The following is a 26047-nucleotide window of genomic DNA, read 5'->3' as shown; positions in this document are numbered from 1 at the left end:
CTCAAGAGTTCAAATAATAAGTGGGGGTGAAGAACTAAAAAGCACCCCCTACTTTCTATGCTCCAGAGGAAAACACTATATTCTTCTAAAAATGTTCTATATATATATAGATATAGCACACACCTGTGTTTTTCCTGTTGTCTACAATACTTGATACAAATAGAATACCACATACTATTTTGCAACTTGTTTTCCATTTAGCACTATCCCTTGAATATTTTTCTCTATCGGCACAGTTAAAATCACCTCATTGTTTTAACAACTGCCTAATATTCTGCTATAGAGATACACGATGGTTTTTTTTTTTTATTGTTAATTGGTTCTTATGAATGGGCTTGTAGATTTCCAATAACTAAATACCAGAAGCGCTTTCAGAATAAACTATAAACATCCATTAATTGATCTTAAGAAAATTCCTATAAAAATTCAACTTGAATGTCAGCAAAAAATGGCGGAATAAGGGCCTCTAAAATTCTCTCCATCAAAGCAATGAGAAAATCGACTAAAATGGACAGAACTCTGGAAATTAACCAAGGGCTTGTAGCAATCCAAGGAGTGTTTATTCAAGAAAAACAGCTGAATCTCAGGAAGAACAGCGAGCTTTGTGGCATTTTAACTAGCCTTACTCCCATTCTCCCCCACCGCAACTCAGGGTATTTTCACTGGACTGCAGGCATCCCCAGTCTGCACTCACAGGAGACAAGCAGCCTGGCAGCCAACGGAGGGGGCAGGACAGGGCTGGGATTCTTGGATGTGTAGATTACTGTTTTTCATCAAATTAGGGTAGTTTTCAGCCATTATTTCTTCAAACATCTTTTTTTCTCTCTCTCTCTCTCTCTCTCTCTCTCTCCTCCTTCTGGTATTTCCAGTAGCCCGCGGTCCACCTCTCCTAACCCTCGTCTAGGAGCCAGGGCTGGCGAGGAGGGAACCTCGTCTTCTTGGCTATTCCCGCCAGGAATAAAGCCTTCATCATATGCAAGCAGTGGGAAAGGGGAGCAGGTAGTAGCTCAAATGCTGCAGACTGGCAGTTCTTACCAAGACTTAGTAGATTTTCTTGAATAAATGTTTCTCCATTTGCTGTATGTCCTCAGGTCAATTTCCAGAGACTTTAAATGATTATTTTTTATAATTTTTACCAGTTAAGAGGTTGTTTCACTGGGGAGAGGGTATGCTTAGTTTCTCACACTGCCATTCCAAGTCTCAACCCTCCCCAGATTCATTCTTAAGTGGAGAAGCAATAGGATGTTATGGTAAAGAGAACAGCCCTTGGAGTAAATGACTTAGGTATAAATCCTGGCCCTAGCACTAATCAGCTGTTTGTATAACCTAAGGCAAGTTACTTAACTCTTGTGCCTCAGTCTCCCCATAAGGGTAAATGAGGATAACACTGCTTACCTCCTGACGGCTAAAGTAGCAGTGCTGACAAGTGTCCATTCAATCAATGTGCCATTGTCTACTAGATTGGTCTACTTGTCTTATTTTTTCCCACTCCAGCTCCATACTAGAATAACCTGAGGAGCTTTTGAAATATACAGATACCTAGGCCCCACCCCCAAAGATTCTGCTTTAATTGATCAGTGGTGTGGCCCAGGCATGGGTATTTTTGTAAAGCTCTCAGATGATTCTAATGTGCAGCCAAGGTTGAGAAGCACTGCTCTTTGAGTGATCTCATTCTCTCTCCAGGCTTCAATTACCATCCAAATGCTAATGATCACCAAATCACTCTCTCCAAACCTAATATTGCAGACACTTTGTGAACTTTTCCAAAACCCTACCTGACTTCTCTACATGGATACTCTAAGCCATCTCAGACATATAATCAATAAACCTCACTCATTTGCCCCTCCCCACACAACCTTGAACCTGCTCATCTTTCAGCAGCCCTCAGCTCAGTTGCTGACATCAACCATTCCATATCCCAAATCAGAAACTTCATCTTCGACACTAACCATGTCCAATTGATTCTACCGAAGAACCATCTCCCAAATCAAGCCTATCTTCTCCTTCGCCACTGCCTTAGTTTAATCCTTCCTAATATCTCACTTGGCTATCGTGACAGACTGTTTAAATAGAACTCATGCATTTAACCATACAGGGACAGATTTCTGGTTTAACTTTTTTTTTTTTTACTTTATTCCATTAGTTGGTGTTCTTCTCTCAACAAAAGGGGCAAGCACTGAGAGAGGTCCAGAATCCCTGAGTGTGACTTTCAGATAATAATGTGTCAGTCTTCCTCAAGTGAGCAAGTAGGCATCAATACTTACCAGCAGAATTTGTTTCTAGAAATGTTACTCTTTGAAACTTAAAAAATTTTCTCTACTAATTTATATATTTAGCTTTTATTGAAGTATAATATTCATATAGAAAAGCATAATACACATACAGAAAAGCATACAAATCATAAGAAAAGCATACAAATCACAGCATATAGTTAGATGGGTTTTCATAAATTGAACAACTAGGTAACTAGCACACAGATCAAGAAATAAAACATTACAAGCCTTCTAGAAGCCCCTCTTTGCAGCTCCTTTCAATCACTACCCACACATTTTCCTAACTTCTAATACCACAGATTAGTCTTGCCTATTTTCTGAACTTTATATAAATGGAATCATAGAGTATGTACCCTCATGTCTGACTTCTTCATTCAATGTTGTTTGTGACATTTTTCCAAGTTATTGAATGAAATCACGGTTCACTCATTTTTGTTGTTATTCAGTACTTGTGTGAATATATCACAAATTATTTATCCTTCTGCCACTGGACATTTGGATGGTTTCCAGTTTGGGTGTATTCTGAATAGTGTTGTAATATTCTACCACATGTCTTGTCAAAACATGTGGAATGGAATACATTAGAGTGAAATAACATTTCTCTTTGGTTTATACCTAGGAGTGGGAACTGCTGGCTTACAAGACATACGTATGTTCACCTTTAGTAGATATGGCCACACTGCCACCATCAGTATTTGAGAATTCAGATTGCTTCGTGTCCTTGCCAACATTTGGTATTTTTTAGTTTTTTCATTTTCACCATTCTGATGAAACTGTGGTAGTACCCCATTGCAGTTTTAGTTTGCATTTTCCTGAGAACCATGAAGTTCAGCACCTTTTTATATGAGCATATGTATTAGGTTCTGAAACTAATACCAACAAGTGGAGGGTGGGTTTCCCACACAGCACCAAGTAATTCTCCAACACAAGCTGGATGTCTTACAATTCAACTCAATTCTGACACTATCTACCCAGAAATAGCATCAGATTCCACAGGTTGAAAGCTCAGTCCTACAAGACTGCACCTCCCCCTACTTCAGACTCCAGTCGCAAGTCCAGGTTGTCACCTGTGCTTCTGACCAACTGGCTATAAATCAGAGGTTCCCATGACACCCCTCCTCAGGTTTGATTAATTTGCTAGAGCGGCTCATAGAAGTCAGAGAAACATTTTCCTTACTCGATTACTGGTTTATTATAAAAGGATATAACTCAGGAACAGCCAGATGGAAGAGATGCATAGGGCAAGGTATGGGGAAAGGGTGAGGAGTTTCCATGCGCTCTCCAGGTGTGCCACTCTCCCCAAATCCCCACGTGTTCACCAACCCGAAAGCTCTCCAAATCCTGTCCTTTTGGAGTTTTATGGAGGTTTCATTACATAATCATGACTGATTATCATTGGCCACTGGCAACTGATGGGGGGGAGCAGAGGGCTGAAAGTTCTAATCCTCTAATCATGTGGTTGGTTCCCTTGGCAACCCATCCTTAGGTTACCTACAGGCTTTCCAAAAGTCACCTTATTAACATAACAAAAGACACCTTTATCATAGGAAATTCCGAGGGTTTTAGGAGCTCTGTGCCAGGAACCGGGTCTAGGGCCAAATATATATTTATTATTATAAATCACAGAAGGCCATTTGCATGTGACTGATTCTCTACTAAACTAAGCTCCATGAAATAGGGAGATGTGTGTTTTGTTCATCAGTTCATTCCCTCCCATATTGTTTGTGCTTAATAAACAGTGGTTGAATAAATAATTTTCCTGAACCAGTCTCTCTTCAGCTCCCCTTCCAATTCTGCATCATCCTCCATAGTACCTGCACACTCTTCTTTTTAAAAGCTGACAATACTCTTCTCATGCTTAAATACATCTCAGCCTGCATCCTCACCACCCTCAAGACAAAATCCTATCTCCTTAGTCTGGCATTAAAGTCCCTTCACAACCTGGCCCTGAGCAGCTTCTCTAGTTTCATCCCCCATACACACAATTCTGTAGGTGCATTCAGCTTCTCCCACTTTCCCAAACACATCTTGCCCTTTTACATCTCTGTATCTAGTGCACCTGGTGCAGAAGATGGAAAACTAAATAACCTTGAGGTCAAGGTTGGTTTTCAAGAAGAAACAAATTAGTTTTATAACTGAGCAATTTACCTGAAACCTAGTTTCCTTATAATGTAAAATAGGGATATTGTCTCCCTCATAGGACTATTGTGAGGAAAAAAATTAAATAATATACTAAATGAACCTACTACAATGCTTAGCAATGTTCAATAATTGTTGGGTTCTATCTCACTCACCTAGAACTGGAACATCCTCCCTCCTCACTAGATTTAACTCAAATGGTACTTCTCTGTAGCTCCTTCCCAAGTCCCCAGGTATAGTTTATTTTCCCAGTGTATTCTCAGACTATTGAAGTGTCTATAAATGTCCATCACATGATACACTGTCTTGCACTTGCTTCCAAATAAAAGAGGGGGGCGACTATGGTGAAACAAGCATGACCATGAGTTGAGAACTGTTGGAGGTGGGTGACGGGTTCATGGGGGTTCATTCTCCTACTCTGTACTTTTGTATACTTTTGAAATTCTCCGTATTTAAGCTTTTTAATGTCTATTTCAGCACTTATCACATTATATTATAATTATCTGTTTATCTCTACCTCCCATTAAAATGTCTCCTCTCCAAGGGCAAGGGGTAACTTCCATTCATCTCCTAGCACAAGGATAGCCACCCAAGATACAGTCAATAAATTCTCAATCAAGTGAATGAACCAACTCTCACGAATAAAAAGTAACTGAGTTTTACAATACATCCCTTATTGTGAATAAATTACACATCCTCAGATACAGGCTGGCCTGTACATGGAAAAAGAACACCAACATCATCAATGTAGTCCAACATCAATATAGTTGTCTTGCAGAATAATTCCTAATATTAAGAAATTGTAATCCTTGATATGTGAAAAATTTAACAACTATATTTCAGTCAGTGTTAATTTAGTATCGAGTTAACCTTCGGTTATTCCTTTACCATAACTACCACATAGAACTGGAAAGCTCTTAACTACAGGTGACAGAAATTGCTGCTAAAATATCCACTATGGTACTTTGAGACAAACACCCAAATCTGACATTAGTAAACCACCTCATTTACCTTGGAATCTGTCCTGTGGTCTCATACACCACTAGATTCACTGCTTTGTAGCCAACGCAGAATATACATACATAAGTGAGTTAAGCCCATAGGTCACCTTTCTTGCTCTTCGTACCCCAAACCTCCAAGAGACATGCCAAGAACTTTCTGAAATATTCAAGCCTCAAGGAAGATGTAATTATAAGCCTTTGGAACTTACATATGGAGCCTCATAAGCCTGAGACTTCTCAATCCAAAAGGCAGGTTAATTTTGTAAGGTTTTTTGTTTATCAAGGCTCAAAATGTTCTAAGTCTAAATTCTCCATGGAAAAGCTCTAAATTGTGGGTAGAAATGTTTTAACGCAATCTAAAGAAAATAAGGTGGTGGTTTATCCCAGATACTCAATTAGCAGGAGATATTTTATATAATTGTTCCTTCAAACAGTCCAAGTTGCCAAGCTTTTCTCAAAATAAAGAAAAAAATGAAAAGATTCCACTCATCTTCTTTAGTCTAAACCCCAAACCTGTAACACTCTCAGCTGGATCCATCTTAGGTTACACACTGTGCAAATCTCTAATACAGAACAAGAACCTATGGACTAGTGTTTGTTTTCTCAGGTGGAAGTCAAGAGATGAAAAAAAAGGAATGGATGAAATCAACTTCCTTACAGCTTACAGATGTACACTAAACTGTTGGGGTGCTGGATACGAATCAGAAAAATTCACCGACCGTTTGGGAGGAACCCAGACAAAGTTCTGGAAGAAGATTGAAGGCCACTAAAATAGCTTCCCTCCTACCTAATTCTGAAAGATTAAGTGACTGTGCTGAGTAATCAGTCCACATACGTTCCAGGTTGCATGAAATAATACTTTCTTTCCTAGCTGAAATGTAATAAATTTTCAGAACTGTTCAAAGGTCTGAATAAGCTTCTCTCTTTCAAGTATTTTTAAAGACTTCCTTAGAAAGATTTAAAAATTTAAAATGTCTTGGTGGGAGGAGTTGAAAGAATTCTACAAGAGCACCAGTGGACTCCTATTTTCTATTCTCTCTCCACTGCAGCTGGCCAAGTTCAGATTCTTTGCTCTCACCTCGACTGCTTCAACTCCTGCCCCCAGACTCATGCAACTTCACACACCATCTTCCACATTCCCTCTATGACATCTTATTAAAACAAGATCACCCCCAACTCAAACAGGCTTCTAGGGCTCCTCGTTCCAAGATGCCTGAGCATGGCTTTTGAGGCCCTCCCATCTGGCCCAAAACTATCTTTCCGAGAACCCCATGCCTGTCTCCTCCCCACCCTGCATCTAAGGCTTCAGCCACTCAAGATGCCAACTGGTCTCTCAACACATGAGAGCCATTCAGGCCTCTGGGCACCTGGTGTGTCCCCTGCCTGGAAGCCAGATTTCTCCCCACTTCTTTACCCTTCAGGCTTATTCTTCAAATCACCCCAAGACCAACCTTATCTTTGAAACCTTAGTCAATTCCACATGGCATGTTTTCTGCATTCCCATAAAGCTTTTCACTAGCTTTCTATCACATCACTAGCCTTATAATATAGCAAAATAGGTATTTTGGTCATTGTCTCCACTGTACCCCATATTTCCTTCCCCTACCCCGCAAGTGCCCAGCACAAGGCAAGAGTATATCTTACCATTTGTATCCCACGGGACTCCTAGTTTATGATTGCTTGCTATATATTCTGTTGCTCAATGAATGTTTTTTGGATTAATTAGTTTTCACAGCCTGTAGTAGCAGAATCGTTCTTCTTTCCCTCATCTTGTAATTACTTTTACAAGTGGTTGCTAAATTCACTTTAGTCATCTCATACTATATAGCCATAAGAGTTCCTGCAGGAATATAATAGAATATTAACTTCTCTGTTCCTCCCCGCTCAGCAAGGAGGTACTGGTTAGGGTCAAAGCATAAGGAAAGGCCTCCGCCATGCTTTATCCTGGCCCTCTGCCTTGGAGCTCAGAACACCTCAGGGGTGCTCCAGCCACTCAGCGCTCCGGAGGTGCACTGCCGGCTTCTTCTTCTGAGCCCCCTTCTACTCAGCATACCCTCCAAGGGATGTCAGCCCCCAAGTAGGCACCCTCAACAACAGAAATATAGAGGAGAATTTGAAGTACGTGCTTACAAGATGTACCTCAGCCTCTCAGGAAACAGTTGAAGAGTCAGGTCAACTATCCTGGCTTTTCCTTTCCTATTTATTTATCCTTTCTAAAAATCAAGAAGGACTTTCAGTCCAGAGGGACCTGGGTCAGCCACTCAGGAAAATATGAACCCTCATATCCGATCACCCAACATTAAGTACCATAGTATATGCCTAAGCCAAGCCACCACACTGTTAAACAGCAGAGAGACATTCAGTGCTTAAGCGTGATTTCAGAGAAGCCTACTAACACCTGAAAGTACTTATTAGTTTAAAAGGTACTGGGCATCTCCCCATTGAAAGCACTGTGCTCAGTGCTACACTAGGAAGCGAGCAGCACTAAACAAAACAACTTATTCTTTTCTCTCTCTCACTCTCTCTTTCTCTCTCTTCCCTTCCTTCTTCCCTCCCTCCCTCACCCCTAAATACTTTATTACTCACCTCCCAAGAACAGGGATGTTCTCCTACACCATCCCACCATCACCTCAGGAAATCAACATTAATATTATCATACAACATATGGTCCCTACTCACATTTCCTCAATTGTTCTAAAAAAGCCTAAAAAACTGGATTTTCTTTTTCCAATACAGGATTTAATTAACGTTCATGCATTACATTTTTATCCTATGTCTCCTTAGTCTTCCCCTAATCTAGAACAATCCCCCTCGCTTCTTCATGATACTGAATTCTTTCAAGAGTTCAGCCCAGTTGTCCTACAGAATGTTTCACATTTTGGATTTGTCTGTTTCCTTGTGATAACATTCACATCAAACATTTCTGGGAAGAACACCACACAGGTGACACTGTGATACAGTAAGAGGTCACATCAGTGAGGGGCACATAATGTCAGATCATCCCACCATTGATTGCTAAGCTTGGCCATTTGGTTAAGGTGTTGAATGCCAGATCTCTCCACTGCAAAAACATGTTTTCACATAGTACTTTGAGACCATGTGACTATTCCATCCCCTGACAAACTGGCTTTTGAATCTGTTAAATACTAATTCTAAGTAAGTCTAACTAAATTACATCAGGATCTACAGAACGGGAATCCTAATGCAAAATCACAACAAAGATGGGGATAATATTTACTCCATGAGGTAGGTGTCATTACCTCCACTTTATGCACAAACACCACGACTCAAAGTTAAGTGATATGTTCAAGGCCACAAGTTCAGAGCCAGTACTCAAACCTACATGTGCCTAGGTGCAAAGCTCATGGTCTTTCCATTACATCATGGGTTGGAAAACTAATGTTCATGGACCAGAATTGGTCCACTACCTGGTTTTGTATGGCCCATGAGCTGAGAATGGTTTTTACATATGAACATTTGCAATCAATTTGATGATAGAGAACACTCTGAATCCCATTAGGTAAAATGTTATCCCAAAAACAAGAATTCCGTGCTTCTTACTAGTAGACCTGTATTACCAAAAAAATTGTACTCGATTATATTTTGAATGTTTTCAATAAAAAGTTTTCTCTCATTATATAAGTACCCAAATAATACCCTCAATTTTGCCTCTTGGCCTACAAAGCCTAAAATATTTACTATCAGGCCCTTTGCAGAAAGGGTTATCAACCCCTGCATGACAACACACTGCCTCCCTGAGTTATACTTTATATCCCTGCAAAGACCCTCAACAGCCAAGCAGAAAGTGTATTTTCTTGAAATAATCAGTTATACTAAGTAAACACCAACTTAAAGAGTGAATGCTTCCATTGGAAGAAAAGAACATACACGTATTCACCCCCATTTTCCACCCATTTATACACATTTGTTTAAAATTTTCAGAAGGTTTTGAACAAGGGCTTGCTACATTACTATAAACTTCCACAGCAACGAACTGGAGGATTGGATGTCATATTTCAGATATGAGCAAAATCTATGCAACAGTTCCCACACTAAAAATAATATTTTGCTTTTTATTTTTTCAGCTTTATTGAGGTATAATTGACAAATAAAATTGTAAGATATTTAAAGTGTACAACGTGATGATTTGATATACATATACAATGTGAAAGGATTCCCAAATTGAGTTAGTTAACACATTCATCACCTCACGTATTTACCTTTTTTTTTTTTTTTTGGTGAGAACACAAGTTCTACTCTCTTAGCAAATTTCAATTCTACCATTCAGTATTATCAACTATAGTCACCATGTTAGACATTAGATCCTCAGACCTTATTTATCTTACAGCTGAAAGTTTGTACCCTTTTACCTGCCTCTCCCTATTTTTCCCCCACCTCCCAGCTCCTGGCAACCACCAATCTACTCTGTTTCTATGAGTTCAACTTTTTTCCTTTTTTAAATTGCACATATAAGTAATATCACACAGTATTTGTCTTTGTCTGGCTTACTTCATTTATTTGCTTTTTATTTTTAAAGGGAAAAGGTGTTATAAATCTTCATAACCATTCTTTAAAAACATCCTTATGCATTTGAGAACACATAATGATCCAAGATCTCCTGACATGTAAGCTACTCCCAAGTTGCAAATCAATTTTGGAAGCTACATTATCTTTCAGATCCCCCAAGATGTCATTTAATTTAGGGCTACAGAGCCTATAATAAATTGTAGACCGAATCCAGCCCAGATGCTAAATACAGGCTGTACTGGCAGAGGCTCCGGCCCAGATCCAGTTTGTCAGCATTCTTGGCCCACTGCCCAAAACTCAGCCCAGTAGCAGGCAAGACCCTATCACTCCGGCTCAGACGAAATCTGAACACAGAAGACACTCAGGGCAAAAAATCAGGAACTTGTACGTTGCTAGTGGAAGCACAGATCAATATAACATCCAGACACCATTTGGCAACATCCGTAAGAATTACAATCAACCTTTTGATCTAGCAATTCTACCTCTAGGAATTTATATTCCATTTTACACAAGCAAAATGACATATGTACAAGGTCATTCAATACATATCATCTAAGATACAGACTGGAAAACACCTAGAGGTCCACCATCTAAAACATTTAATCAGGGGCCGGCCTGGTGGCGCAAGTGGTTAAGTGTGCACACTCCGCTTCGGCAGCCCAAGGGTTCGCTCCTCGGCACACGCCGACGCACCGCTTGTCTCGGCCATGCTGTGGTGGCGTCCCATGTAAAGCAGAGGAAGATGGGCACAGATGTTAGCTCAGGGCCAATCTTCCTCGGCAAAAAAGAGGACGATTGGCATCGGATGTTAGCTCAGGGCTGCTCTCCCTCACAAAAAAATAAATAAATAAATAAATAAAATGTTTAATCAATTGTGGTTTGTCCACATAATACAACTCTAGGCAGCTCTAGTGGGTATTTACTATATCTTTGATTGCCCATCATCTTTTGAAAAATCATTCTCATTTGGAGAAATTTCTCATATTACAAGTCCCACCTCTCAGCTTGAAAGCTGAGAATCAAATTCGTAGGCTCCTTTGCAGCTAAATTGCAAAAGTGACTAAGTCTCCAATGATCAGACATATTCACATAAGATTTTGCTTAGAAGTGAGAAATGTAAGGAAAGAGGCTCTGCTCAGAGCTTCTACTTTGGCACGTGAGAAGCTGCAGTAGCTGCAAGCTTGTCTTCCTGGTGCAGGATGGCGGTGGAAGCAGGCTGCAGTCAAAGCAAATCTCTGCTCTCTGCTACTCAGTGCGGGCAGGAGCACAGTGGCTTCCACTTAATACTAGTACTCTACGTGGCTTGGGGCTTTGTTTCTGGAAAGTTAGATGCCGGCCTGTTCCTCCAGTCCTCCAAACGATTCCATGAGCTACCTAAAATCCTAATCCCTTTTTGGAACCATCGAGAGTGGATTTGGTTGTCTGCCACAAAAACCACCAACTAAAAATGAATGAGGAAGCTCTTTGTGTACTGATATGGAAAGATCATCAGGTTAAAACATTGAAAAGAAAAAAGCAAGGTGCACAATAGTGGGACAGGAGATATTTCTTTTAAAAGGGGGTTGCCTATACATGGATTTACTTAGATATCCATATGCTATCTCTGGAAGCTGAAACTAACAAACTTGGCTGCCAGCTGCCTCCAGGGAAGGGAACAGGGTGGCAGGGGCACAGGGGTAGGGAAGAGTTTACTGTATTTCATTTTGTACCTTTTGAATTTGGAATCATGTGGTATTATCTATTTACAAATGAATTTAGAAAAGTTGTAAAGAGACAGGGCCTAACTCCACGTCAGCAAGAAATATCATAGATGTACCCCAAAACATTCCCCTCCCATCTGCTCTAAGCACAATTTCAAAACAAAGTGCCCAGCTAGACAAAGCTACAATGGTCCTCACTCACCAAGCCCAGATTTAACACACACACACAGTGCTCTTTCCTCTAAGTTGCCAACACAGAACAAGGCAGCAGCTTGCTTTATAAAGACTAGTCACCTTCGTCAAAGGTAGCTCTGTCAGGCTGGGTGACCCTGGGGAAGGCACCTGACCTCCCTTGGTCTCAAGTCTCATCTAATGGAATGAAGCAGTCAGACTAGATAGACCACAAGGCTTTTTCTAGATCCAAAAATTCTATAAAAAGGAATTCTATGGGTGAAAGCTACAACCATGGTTCGAACCTCTCCCTCTGGCACTTACCACTTCTACTTTGTATTATGGGTCTCAGTATACCCGCTACATCCGTCTCTTGAGGGCAAGTCCTGCTTCTTTAAAATCATCCTTGCATTCCCCACAGCACCCATCCATCCCACTGATTTCCCACTAGGAAGGCTTACAGAATAAATTAAATATGCCTAGCGAGTTTTAACTCTTTCACTGCACTAAGAGAACTCCTATGCATGTTGTTTTGTCCCTTTGAATTATGACTTATGTGAATACATCAACCTATTCAAAAAACATTTCAAAGGATCAGACACTACCTGATCCCAGGATAGCAAGAACCTCAGGTGAGTTCAAGTAAGTCATTTTGTAATCACCTGATTCCAAGCAAGCAAAGTCAAACAGAAATACAACATACTCTCCCAGAACTTTGAAATTACATTTTTTTTGAGGGAGGGGAAACATTTTTGTATTAAAACACGAAAATATGTTAAGGAGTCGAACATGAAATTAGTATGGTTTCTTAAAGACAAGAATTTAAAAATTCTACACTCACGCTAGTTGCTTTGGTTTTTGCACAATGGATTGGCATATATAGGCTTGACAGAGTGATTCTACAGATTTTATCATGCGTCTAGGTTGCCTTTTGGAATGAGGAAGGATTATAAGTAGTGAGGGCATTTGATGACAATGATTTATTACTATGACTTTTGTAAACTAGGCCTTCTTTGGCAAGCGAATGCTACAGGTTTCAAGCAGCCCAGCCAGCTGCACATGTGTGGGCACGCATCTCTGGGTCAGGAGTTCCTCAGGGCTGGCACCTACCTGAGGAGAAACCAGGACCCAACAACTCAAGGGTGAGAAGAGGGGAAGAGCTCAATGGGGTGAACCACTGAGGCACGAAGGAAGCATCCTCCCCACCACAAGAAGACAGTCACTGTGACGTAGAATGGTTTAGGGGGAAAAAATAGTAGAATCGACAGTAAGAACTAACATTTACTGAGGGCAGACTGTGTGCCAGGAACAGCTTTAAATGTCAGGAATTGATGAGACAAAGGAAGCACACGCGCACACACACACACACACACGCACACAGTCTTGAGACTAGAACTGAATTAAAATGCAATTACAGCTCAGATTGCAAAAGAAAATTCATTTTAGGATTCTGGCCCAGGTTTCTAGGCTCTGCATATCACAGAATTCCGTACAGCTGGAGGCAGCAAAATCTCAGGTGAACACAGACGCACTGCCAGGATTCTATAAGCTTTTACTGGTTCTGGCAACTCAGACTTAGCAACCAAAGGATTTGTTTCTCAGACAATTTGTTTACTGACATTTTGAGTTTTTCAAAAATAAAAGTTGGGGTTATTTGGTATTTTTATATGTTTGTTGATTTTGGTCCCTTCTATATCTTTTATTTTATACACGCTCATGCACGTGCAGACACACACTCATACACACGTTTCATTTTTAAAGAAACTAGTGCCTTAGTGAGAGGAATAGAGCAAGCCAGGACATCTCATGTAAGTGGAGCATCCATGTATTATACACAGATCCTCAAAATGTTTTCAGAAGGAATGAACGAATGAAAGTTCAGTCTCAGATCACACCGAAGTTCTCACTCTCCAGCCTAAACCCAGACAAAATGGAACCCTCCAGCACAGAGTTTAACTCATACCAGAAACAGCAGTTTTTGATGGGGTAAGCGATCTGACTTCATTAATTGGGTTTCTTTGTCAAATTCCTAGCGAAAACCCTATCCAATTGTTACAATAACAAACGCTCCTCTTGCCTTGCCTCCCTGACGGTTCCAGCAGCCTCCCTCTGAGGAGGCTGGCCACCCTCAAAGCGGGCTACTGCAGGGCACTGTAGCTGGAGACGGCCCCCTCCCTGCTCATGCCTGCTCTCCCCACAGCAGGGCCTCATAACAGCCAGCACACTCAATCTCCCTGCATCATCACGGCAAATGCAGATGATTTAAGGGGTTTTGGTTCAACTAGCTGGAACCCAGCCCCACGCCCTTCCTGTTATCGGTCCTACTGTGACCTAATGGCCACATTATATTGACCAGACTGGCCTCTTTAGATGACCAAATGCCCTTTCTATGCCCTAGCTATAAACGTCCCATGCTCTTTCCTCTCTAGCTTAACAGACACCCATCATTTATGGCCTGGCCTTGCTCTTACCTGTCTGTCCTTGTCCTGTACCTCACCCCCAGCTACCCACTGACACTTCCCTGATACCCAAAACCCCAAACTTTCCCTGCTCTTAGATTTCCTGCCACTGAGCTGTGCTTGCCAGGAGGGACATCCCTAGGACTCAGGTGGATCTCCTAGCTCCTACCTTGACTCACCTATAGGCACTGTTACATTGGCCCAGATAGACTTTGCATTGCCTGATCTGATACAATCCACCCATTCCCTCTAAACTGGCGGCCCCACCACAATGGATGAGCTGAGATCTAGGTCCTGATTTCTCCCAAGACATTCTATCCCAAGTACAGTCCACTCTCACAAGCCACAACTAGAGATTTGATAACTTACAGGTACTTGACACAGAATGAACAGTCCTTGCCTTCAAAGGGTTTATAATCTGTTATGGACTGAGTATTTGTCTCCTCCCAAAATTCATAGGTTGAAACCCTACCCCCAATGTGATGGCATTAGGAGGTGCGACCTCTGGGAGGTGATTAGTATTAGATGAGGTCATGAGGGTGGAGCCCTCATGAATGGGATTAGTGCCCTTCTAGAGTCACAAGAGAGCTTGCTTCCTCTCTGCTCTGTGCCATGTGAGGACACAGTAAGAAGCTGGCAATCTGCAACCCAGAAGGAAGAGAGCCATCACCAGAACCCAACCATGTTGGTGCCCTGACCTCGGGCTTCCATCCTCCCTAACTGTGAGAAATAAATTTCTGTTGTTTATAAGTCATTCAGTTTATGGCATTTTGTTATAGCAGCCTGAGCTAAGACATAATCTGACTGGGGTGTGTGTATCTAAGAAGTTTGAGAAAAAGGATCAACATTTCTCAAACACCTACTACACACTCTCCAGGTACTATGCTTTTCTCTTTATATGTATTATTTCTGATATTTAATCCTACATGGATGGTTTTGCAGATGGACACGTCAGGGTTCAGAAAAGTTATTAGAGAAATTCTGGAAAATAAGAAAGCATCTGAATTGAAAAATCTTGCTGTCCAACAATTTATATTATAAATGTCATGTGAACCAAATTCACTGCACAAATAGGCAACCCCTTATATTTACTAAAATACCATTCACTCAGTTCTCTTAGGTGGCATGCTATGGCAGTGAATGGAGTCTCTTTGGGTCAACCAACAGAAAGACACATACTGTTTGTACCTTGGCAGCCAGAGATACATGCAAATTAGGCCCCACTATTTACTGGCCTTCCAAATAACCCTCAGCATACATCTGTGAGAGAGGGAGCAGGTGTAAAGAATACAGCCTCAGAACTGAGTATTTTCTCTCAATAGAACCAAGGAACGAACAAAGCTGGCTTCATCATAACTGTGCTGTAACCAACTGAGCTAACCAGAGTACAGAACAGAAAGTCATGAACATTTGCCATTTTCTTTTGGCTGCCCAGTATCAGAACCCCTTGCCAGTGTTTATGAAATTTTCCAGCTGCCTTCAGCTAAATAAGCAAAAAATGTCAGATTCTCACTTTCCTGATTTCTTCCCAATCAGGGTATGGGTACAGGACCCAAGCTTGGCCAGACACACCACACGGGCGTTTGAATCCGTAAAGAGTGACGCGAAGCAGCAGGAATAGAGATCATTGTTTTCTGGTAAAAGCAGCAACACCAGTTCCCAGGGGCAGCAGAGGTGCCGAGCCCCAGGCCTGACATCCAGTCAGGCAATGTGTAGTGTAGCTGGAGGCATCCAACATTCAGTAGCTACAGTTACAGCATCCCCACCAGACCAGTGCTGTGGTATGATATGGTGTAGTTCTGGCAGTGCTGCCCCTTAGCTGTGCATTTTTCAAGTCTTTCCCCAGCTTTCCTAGAGAAAGACTGAGCTACCCGATATCCTGCCAACTCTTTTTCCACAGGTCATTTCTGTTACTAACGGGACTGTGTTATTAAGAGTCCTGGGTGTTATAGAGGCCGGCAGTGAGCCTTGATTCGTCCAGAGCATCCAAACTCAGCTGTATCAATTATCTATTGCCACATAACAAACCACATCAAAACTTTAGTGCCTTAAAACAACATTTATTTAGTTCATAATTCTGGGGGTCAGCAATTTAGGCTGAGTTCAGCTGGGCAATTATGCTGATCCGGGTCAGACTCGGCTGATCTCAGGCGGGGCTCACTTATGCTTCCACAGTCGGCTCTTGAGTTGACTGGGTGCCTCCATTCTCCTCCACATGGCCTCTCATCCTCCAGCAGGTGAGCCTAAGCTTTTTCACATGGTGGCAGTTCCCAAAGCAGCAAGAAATGAAGCTGAAATGCTTCTTCAGGCCTAGGCTCAAAACTTGCACAAGGTTACTTCTACCATATTCTATGATCAAACTAAGTCACAAGGCCAGCCAAGACTCTAAGGATGGAGACAGAGACTTTATCTCTGGATGGAAAGAGTTGCAAAGTATTGGGGGAATTTTGCAATCTACTATACCTGACTGATAAATAGCACAATGGGGAAGCTGTCACAACAGAGATAAAACCCTAAAGATTCCCATTTATTAGAACTGCTTATATCCAGAATCTGTGTTCCCTCCACCACTTCCATTAACCATCACCACTGCCAGCCATTGATTCAACAATAGCTAACTGGAAGCAATAAACGCACAATGCTGAGTCTGCCAACTCCGCAGCCTGTAAACAGTTTCGTACAGGGCAGGCCTCTTGGATCTCTCCTACTGAAGGGCACGCTAAAGGTCATGGACTAGAGTTGTGTGTCATGTGACACCTGCTCTTTGACTTTAGTCTTTTCTTTTTTTTTTTTTTTTTTTGGTGAGGAAGATCAGCCCTGAGCTAACATCCAATGTCAATCCTCCTCTTTTTGCCCAGGAAGATTGGCCCTGGGTTAACATCCGTGCCCATCTTCCTCTACTTTATATGGGACACCACCACAGCATGGCTTGACAAGCGGTGTGCCGGTGCACGCCCGGGATCTGAACCTGCGAACCCTCGGGCCGCCGAAGCGGAGCACCCGCACTTAACCACTACGCCACCGGGCCAGCCCCGGGCCTTTCTTTCTTCGAACCTCAGCTTTCCTCCCCCAAGGCTCAAAAACGACATTTTCTGCATATGAACAAATGGGTAGTTTGATAACTTTGAGCAGAGGACTAGTTAATATCCCTAAGTTACAGAAAAACCTACTATAACTTTAAGGGAATCTAAAAAGCTCTGGGGGCCAGCCGGCGGCATAGCGGTTAAGTGTGTGCCTTCCACTGAGGTGGCCTGGGGTTCGGATCCCCAGCACGCACTGATCAAGCCATGTCAAGCCATGCTGTGGCGGCGTCCCATGCAAAGTAGAGGAAGATGGGCACAGATGTTAGCCCAGGGCCAATCTTCCTCCGCAAAATGAGGAGGATTGGCAGATGTTAGCTCAGGGCTGATCTTCCTCACAAAAAAAAATAATAATAATAAAAAATAAAAACAAAAAGCTCTGCTCTGAACTGTTTATTAGGATCTTGAAGAAGCTGAACCATATCCTCTTCCAAGAGCCACTCAAATTGGAAGACCCCACAAATTGAAACAATGTTTCCCTGACAACTGTTGAACTGAGATAGGAAGGGCTCCTGAAAGAAGTCTCCATGGAAACCACCCAGTCCCTGTATCTACCATTTTACCTTATACTTTGCTGGCATTCAAGCACATCAAATCAGCCATAAAAACGTAAGGAAGTTAGCAGGGCTTTGGAGCAATGAAGAATGTCTGTTTGGTACAGTGTGATTTTCCAGGAAAAAGAAGGCTTATTCAGTCCAACCATCTCAAGACTCAGATTAAGAAGCCTCTGCATGCCCAATCCATTTTTTAAAATACCTCTCAAAGTTTTAAAACAGTGCACTGGTTTCCCTAGGGCTCCCATGACAAAGTACCACAAACTAGGTGGCTTAAAAAAAAGAAATTTATCATCTCATAGTTCTGGGGGCTGGAAGTCCAAAATCAAGGTGTCAGCAGGATTGGTTCCTTCCAAGATCCCTGAGGGAAAATCTGTTCTATGCCTCTCTCCTAGCTTCTGGTAGTCCCAGAAGTTCCTTGGCTTGTAAATGCATCACTCCAATCTTCATCTTCACATGGCATTCTCCCTGTGTGTCTGTGTCTTCACATGCCTGTCTTCTTATAAGGACACACCAGTCGTATTGGATTAGAGGCCTACCATATGCCAATATGACCTCATCTTAACTTGATTACATCTGCAAAGACCCTATTTCCAAATAAGGTCACATTCCAAGGTACTGAGTGTTAGGACCTCACCATATCTTTTGAGGGGAACAAAATTCAACCCATAACACACAGCTTTTATATAAAGTATTTTTGATTCTACCTATTCATTAAGTGTTTGTTAAAGCAAACTGATAGCTCCATTTAGTTTGTGGCTGAATTAAAATAGAAGATTCGTACTTGGTCACATAACCATAGCTAGCTAGAGTGAAATCTAGGCAGTGCAAGCTCTACTCTGGGCAGCCACATGCCCAGTTCAAAACTGGAGTTTCTACCACAAAAGATAAGAAGGGAATAAGTATCAGGGGACAACTAGAAATCTCTATCACATACGCAAAGAGAAAAAATCACTCAGGAAAAATAAGTCTAGTGTCCAGATATTCTGGCCCTTAGGTGAGAACCCACTGAAAAACGAGATCATAAAAGTTAACAGTGCCTGGAAATGACATTAGAACTGAAATGAAGAAACTAGTTTGTGTCTAACAGAAAACCAGAGGCAAAAGGCACTCAAAGGGCATAGAGTGAATAGCATCCCAAATTAGAAGCACTTGAGGAAAAAAGTCAATCTTACACCTACATACAGGGACTCACATGGACCCACATAGCTCCATTTCAGAACAAAACTGGGCCAGAACCTTACAACACCACGAAATATAAAAGTGCTACATTATTTAGTATTTATATTTATGATTCTTCTGACTCGGTTCCCTTTAGATCCTGGTTTTTTTCTTACTTTTTTAAAATTAAACTTTTATTTTGAGATAATTGTAGATTCATATGCAGTTGTGGGAAATGATACAGAGAGATCCTACATAACCTTTACCCAGTTTCCCCATAATGGTCACATCTTGCAAAATTATAGTGCAATATCACAACCAGGATGTTGACACGGATACGGTCAAGATAGAGAACATTTCTATCACCACAAGTATCCTTCATGCTGCCCTTTTATAGTCAATCATTTCCCTCCTACCCCTATCCCCTCAACCCCTGGGGACCAATAATCTGTTCTCCACGTCTATAATTTTGTCACTTAAAGAACATTATATAAATGGAATCATATAGTATGTAACAATTTTGGATTGGCTTTTTTCTCTCAGCATAATTCTCTGGAGATCCATCCAGGTTGTTGCATGTATTAATAGTTCATTCCTTTTTATTGCTGAATAGTATTCCATAGTATGGATATACCAATTTGTTAACCATTCACCCATTGAAGGACATCTGTATCATTCCCAGTTATGGGCTATTATGAATAAAGCAACTATAGACATTTGTGTACAGGTTTTTGTGTGAACATAAATCCTCATTTCTCTGGAATAAATGCCCAGGAGTACAATTGCTAGATCACATATGGTAGTTGCATATTTAGTGTTTTTAAGAAACTGTCAAACTTTTCCAGAGGGGCTATATCATTGCACATTCCCAATAGCAAGGTATAAGCCATCTTGTTTCTCTGCGGCATTTAGTGATGTCAATATTTTTTTTTTAGCTATTCTGATAGGTATGTTACCGATACCTCATTTGGCTATAATTTGCATTTCCCCAGTGCCTAATGATGTTGAACATCTTTTTATGTCTTTGTCATCTGTATATCCTCTTCACTGAAAATGTCTCTTCATGTCTTTTACCCATTTTCTAATTGGATTTGTGTGTGTGTGTGTGTGTGTGTGTGTGTGTGTGTGTGTGTGAGGAAGACCAGCCTTCAGCTAACATCTACTGCCAATCCTCCTCTTTTTGCTGAGGAATATTGGCCCTGGGCTAACATCCATGCCCATCTTCCTCTACTTCATATGGGACGCCGCCACAGCATGGTTTGATAAGTGGTGCATATGTCCCCGCCCAGGATCCAAATCCTCTAACCCTGGGCCGCCAAAGCAGAGTGTGTGAACTTAACCACTATGCCACCGGGCCAACCCCTGTTTGTTTTTTTTACCATTGAGTTTTGAGAGGATTTTTTTATACATTGCAGATAATCCTGTGTCAGTTTTGTGGTTTGCAAATATTTTCTCCCACTCTGCAGCTTATCTCCTAACAAGGTCTTTCTCAAAGTTTTTAATCTTGATGAAATCCATTTTATCATTTTTTCCTTTTATGGATCATACTTTTCTTTTTTTGTGTGTGTGTGTGAGGAAGATCAGCCCTGAGCTAACATCCATGCCAATTCTCCTCTTTTTGCTAAGGAAGACTGGCCCTGGGCTAACATCTGTGCCTATCTTCCTCCACTTTATATGGGATGCTGCCACAGCATGGCCTGACAAGCAGTGCATCAGTGCGAGCCCGGGATCCAAACCCGGGCCACCAGCAGCAGAGCGCGTGCACTCAACCGCTACGCCATGGGGCTGGCCCCTATGGATCATACTTTTGATGTCAAGTCTAAGAACTCTTTGCCTAGTCCGAGGTCCCGAAGATTTTCTCCTATTGTTTTTTAATTTATAGTTTTATGTTTTACATTTAAGTTTGTGATCCATTTTGAGTTTTTTTTTTTTAAAAGGTGTGAGATTTAGATCAAGGCCCTTTTTTTTGCCTACTGATGTTCAACTGATCTAGCATCATTTGTTGAAAAAGCTATCTTTCCTCCTCCATTTAACTGCTTTTGCAATTTTGTCAAAAGTCAACTGGGCATATTTCTGGGGGTCTATTTCTGGGTTCTTTGTTCTGTTCCACTGATCTAGGTATCTATTCCTCCACCAAGTCCACACAGTCTTGATTACTGCAGTTATATAAGTCTTGAAGTCAGGCAGACTGATTCCACCTCCTTTATTTTTCTTTTTCAAAATTATTTTAGTTATTCTAGTTCCTTTGCCTTTCCATATAAATTTTAGAGTAAAACCTATATCTATAATATCTTTATCTAATAAAATCTATATCTACAAAAAAATCTTGCTGCGATCTTTTTAATAAGAATTTTGTTAGGGGCTGGCCCGGTGGCATAGCAGTTAAGTGCACGCGCTCCGCTGCGGCGGCCTGGGGTTCACAGGTTCGGATCCTGGGCATGCACCGATGCACAGCTCGTCAAGCCATGCTGTGGTGGCATCCCATATAAAGTAGAGGAAGATGGGCACGGATGTTAGCCCAGGGTCAATCTTCCTCAGAAAAAGAGAAGGATTGGCATCGGATGTTAGCTCAGGGCTGGTCTTCCTCACCAAAAAAAGAAAAGAATTTTGTTAAACCTGTATATCAATTTGGGGAGAAATGACATCTTTACTATGTTGAGTCTTCTAATCCATGAACATGGTATGTCTCTCCATTTATTTAGATCTTCTTTGATTTCTTTCATCAGCATTCTGTAGTTTTCAGCATACAAGTCCTGTGCATGCTTTGTTAGATTTACACCTATTTTTTGAGCAATTGTAAATGTTATTGTAATTTCAGTGTCCACATATTCATTGCTATTATATAGAAATACAATTGATTTTTGTATTATACTGTATTCTGTGACTTTGCTGAAGTCACTTATTACTTCTAGGAGTTATTTTGTAGATTCCTTGGGATTTATACGCAGACAATCATGTCATCTGCAAATAGGGACAGTTTCATTTCTTCCTTTCTGATCTGTATGCCTTTCATTTTATTTTCTTGCCTTATTGCACTGGCTAGAACTTCCAGCACAATGCTGAAAAACAGAGATGGGAGCAGACATCCTTGCCTTGAAAATGAACCCAGAGAGAACCTCAGAGATGTAACAAGAAGTGAACGGAAAACAAGGTAGTAGATATGTAGGTAAATCTAAATTAGGAGTTGGCAAACTAAGGTCTGTAAGCCAAATCTAGCCCGCTGCCTGTTTTCGTAAATAAAGTTTTATTTTACATGGGCATGCACAATCATTTACATATTACCTACAGCTGCTTTGGCACTAGAACAGTAGAGTTGAGTAGTTATGACAGAGACCATATGGCCCAGAGAGGCTAAAATAGTTACCATCTGGCCCTCTATAGAAAAGTTTGCTGAACTCTGATCTAAATAAACAATACCTGCATAAAATAATAATGTCTTGTAGAATCTAATATATAGTACTAAAATATAAGGTAAAAATAACATAAGTTTGGAGAAATGAAAAGTGGAGTTAAAGATCCTTGCATTGTTGAAGAAAATGATAAACATTAATGGTAATAATTTTTTTACCAAAACATCCCCTAAACACACCCTCTTAGGTTCAGAAGGTAGAAAATTCTCTATCTCTTCTCATCCCATTGTTTTTCAGTCAAATCAAAGTAGAATCACTCACCCACTGGCATTGTTGGGCAGCAAGATGCTACATGTCTATAATAAATCCCCCCCATAAAATATCTGTAAGGATACTCACCAGTTCCAAACCACCATCCCCATGCTTTTCACTGCTAGGGTGACCAACCATCTTGGTTTGCCTGGGACTGAGGGGGTTCCCAGGATGTAGGATTTTCAGTGGTAAAACTGAGAAAGTCCAAGTTGGTCACCCTACTTCCAGCTCCAATGGCCCATACTAGTTAAATGGACTGAGTGCGGCATGACTAGTTCTTCTCTTTTCCATTCACTTGTAGTAACCTAGTGAGCAGGTAACCAAGTGGAACTCATTAAAGTCAAGCGCATGGCCTCATCTACAGGTGTCACTTGTAACTGCTCCCCAAATGATGCCTTTAGAAAACAAACTCCTTGGCTCCTCAAAGGTGCAGTGTGGCAACAAGTTAACTGAAATAGAAGAACTCATGGATATCTTGTCAGGCTCTGTTTTCTCACTTTCTAAATCCCAGTGTCCTACTAAAGGATACCAGTATGTAGCACAGAAACAAAATCTATTTTAATCTAAGAGAACTGGGAAACTTCCAAAGAGCACTGACCTGAAAAATCTTGACAGAGCAGAGGAAATTGATTTTCTACCAAAGCCATGCAGAGGATTAGACTCAGATTTAGGCCAATAAAAGATTTACATTCCATCCAAGTCCCAATATAACATGATGCACAGATGAAAACAGGCTCGTGAGCTGACATAGCTGACACACATTACAAAGTCCAAAGTAAAAGTCAGCTCTTAAGAATGCTAGTCCCAAAGGTAAAAACACAATATATAAGTTGCATAAACACATCTGTAACGAATCACAGTGTAATCAGCCTTTCAAATAGATTTTCATAATTAATTTTTATTCTTATTCTGGCCCCTTTTCAAAATGATTGTCCACAAAATCTCAGAATCAGAAAATAGCATTAGTTATGCATTTATAATGATCAAAAAATTCTTAAAATTGATAATGGATATCTTAAAATTACAAAAACCTCCAGCTTCCCGACTTTCAAATACTAGACAACTACTCCATCCCCATGCCACCATCCATGCAGACAATTTTGAGACCTCGTTTTTACTATAACCTCTATTAATTATGGTAAGATCCCTTGTACACAGCTACACTTAGAACCAAAGGTAATATTGCTGACTAGCTTGACCTTGATTGACCTGGGCACCTACACTGGACAGTGTGCAATGAGAAGGCAGATCTGCCCATCAGGTGGCCACCTATTCTGGCCACAATGAAAATTAAAATTAAAGATGCCTTTTTCACAATGCTATTCACTTTTTGCAAATTTTCTTCAAATGCTGAATTTTTTTCAACTTCCTATGTCTAAGAAAGAAAATATGATGCACAGGATGTCAAGTGAACAGATAAAGTCAAGAAAAGCTATCACTGTGTAAATGAAGCATGACATTGGACAGCAGGAGTCAAGAATGAAAGTGAGTGAGCCAGCCTCTGTGTAGAATTGGTCACATCCAACTGAACACAATTTTGAAAGAAAAAGGAAAATACTTAAAGGAGGCAAAAAGCCAATGCAATCAACAGTGGTTAAAAATGATGGGTTGATTCCTGAGGTGGAAACATTTTTGATTTCATGGTTGCACGATTAGACACAGTAAATCCATATACCTCTGTAGCCAGTCAGGGCCCTTCTTTTATTCTCCAAAGCTCAAACCAAGTATAATAAACAAAAGCATAGTTAAATTGCTTTAGGAAGAGTACCCATTAATATCCTCAAGTTTCGGGAAAACCTAATCCAATCTTAAAGACATATAGAAAAGCTCAGTTCTGAATTTGTTTAAACAAATCCCCTTTCCAAGAGCCACTTGAATAGACAGGCACTACAAGTTAACTGGAAAGGGATGTTCCCAGCAATAGCTGGACAAAGAAAGGAAGGGTTCGTGCAAGAAGTCTCCATGGAAACCACCCAGTCTTTGCATCTACCATTTATCTTATATTTTGCCTGTCACTCAAGCACATCAAATCAGCAATAAAAACGTGAGGAAATTGGAAGGGCTTTGGAAAATTCAGTGTTTGGTGGAGGGAGGTTTTCCAGAAAACAAAGAAAGCACCAGCAGTCCAAACTTCTCAGGAGTCAAAGAGGCCTCTGCTAGTTCAGCCCATTAAGATACAAATCCCCCAAATGAAGTATTTGCAACATAGCTTTTATATTAAGTATTTGATTTTGTCCATTCACTAAATGTTTATAAAAGCAAACTTCTACTTTCATTTACATTGTGAACGACTTGGGTATTTTAAAGTATGAAATTCTGGTTTGGAATTTTAGAATATGAAAATGAAATGCAATTTATAATTTTGCAACTATGGGAAATAAGGATCCTACATATGTAGTAACCAGCCTCCAAGATGGCCCCCAATGATCTCCATCTCCTGCTATTCAGGATGCCCTTGTATAGCCCCTTCCCACATTGTATCAGGGTTGTCTGTGTGACAAATAGAATAAGGCAGAAGTGATGATATGTGACTTCTGAGGCAAGGACATAAAAGATACTGTTGGCTTCCGTCTTGCTGTCTCTCTCAGATCCCTCACTCTGGGGGAGGCCAGCTGTCATGTCATGAAGACAGAAGCAGACCTAAGGAGAGGCCCACATGGTAAGGAACTGAGGCCTCTTGTCAACAGCCATCATGGAAGCAGATCCTCCATCTCCAATCAGGCCTTCGGATGACTGCAGCACTGGATAACAAATTGACTGCAACCTCAAGAGAGATCCTGAGCCAGAACCACCCAGCTTAGCTTCTCCTGGATTCCTGATTCTCAGAAATGTGCGAGATGATAAATGTTTGTTGTTTTAAAGTGCTAAGTTTTGAGGTAATTTGTTACACAGCAATAGATAACTACTACAACACATAATTGTTATCACTCGGGCATTGCCTTCCTTTCTTTATGTTGAAACCAATGCTAAAGAGGTAGTATAGCACTGTGGAAAGAACAGCGTTCTGCAGGCAAACATATTTGGGTCAAATCCTAGACCTACCACCTACAAGCAGTGTGTTCTTGGTCAAATTAACTCCAGTGCCTCAATTTCTTCATCTAAAACAAAATGGAGATGGGAATATCAACTTCAGAGTATTTGTAAAAAATCAAAATATAGAGAGAGCCTGGTACCAAATAAGCATTTAATGTTAGTTCCCTCTCTTTTTTAAGGGGTAAATGATTCTGCTAAAATCGAGACAATTTATGAACAGAACTACAATTAAACTGAACTACTGAATCCTAGGAAAGTTGGAAAAGATCCCCTTTCCCAGAGACACA

The 26047-nt window shown here is 40.9% G+C and overlaps 1 protein-coding gene across 2 annotated transcripts in view; it reads right to left on the bottom strand.

Moving 5' to 3' along the window:
• Positions 1–26047, bottom strand: part of REPS2 (RALBP1 associated Eps domain containing 2) — a 207714-nt gene that overhangs the window by 145908 nt on the left and 35759 nt on the right. The gene's annotated exons all lie outside the window — the stretch shown is intronic.

Source organism: Diceros bicornis, chromosome X, assembly GCF_020826845.1.
Source record: "Diceros bicornis minor isolate mBicDic1 chromosome X, mDicBic1.mat.cur, whole genome shotgun sequence".
Taxonomy (NCBI): domain Eukaryota; kingdom Metazoa; phylum Chordata; class Mammalia; order Perissodactyla; family Rhinocerotidae; genus Diceros; species Diceros bicornis.
This window is presented reverse-complemented; position numbering and strand designations above follow the sequence as displayed.